This window comes from Penaeus monodon, chromosome 30 (assembly GCF_015228065.2).
Source record: "Penaeus monodon isolate SGIC_2016 chromosome 30, NSTDA_Pmon_1, whole genome shotgun sequence".
NCBI classification, from domain to species: domain Eukaryota; kingdom Metazoa; phylum Arthropoda; class Malacostraca; order Decapoda; family Penaeidae; genus Penaeus; species Penaeus monodon.
The window spans coordinates 9,998,836-9,999,083 of NC_051415.1; the positions used below are offsets into that span (position 1 = coordinate 9,998,836).

At 35.9% G+C, this 248-nt stretch overlaps 1 long non-coding RNA gene across 1 annotated transcript in view; it reads right to left on the minus strand.

Annotated features, from left to right (window-relative positions):
• LOC119592290 overlaps positions 1-248 on the minus strand; it is a 14,333-nt gene that overhangs the window by 1,502 nt on the left and 12,583 nt on the right. The window lies entirely within an intron of this gene.

Consider the following 248-nt stretch of genomic DNA (forward strand, 5'->3'; position numbering starts at 1 on the left):
GGCGGGAGACGTGTAAACAGTAGATAAGCATATTAACCGATTTTTTAAAACCCTTTTATTGATTCTTAAATAAGACAATATCCCGTATCAAACGATGACAAATAACCTGGTCACATTTTTTTCTCACAGTGAAGCAGGAAAACGTATCTGTCTCTCTTGTGTTGTAAGTTGACCTTTAAAGAACGTTCCATTTTTTTCTGTCTAAGGTTTACATTAACATAAGGACAAGTGATAGTGGGTGGCAATGG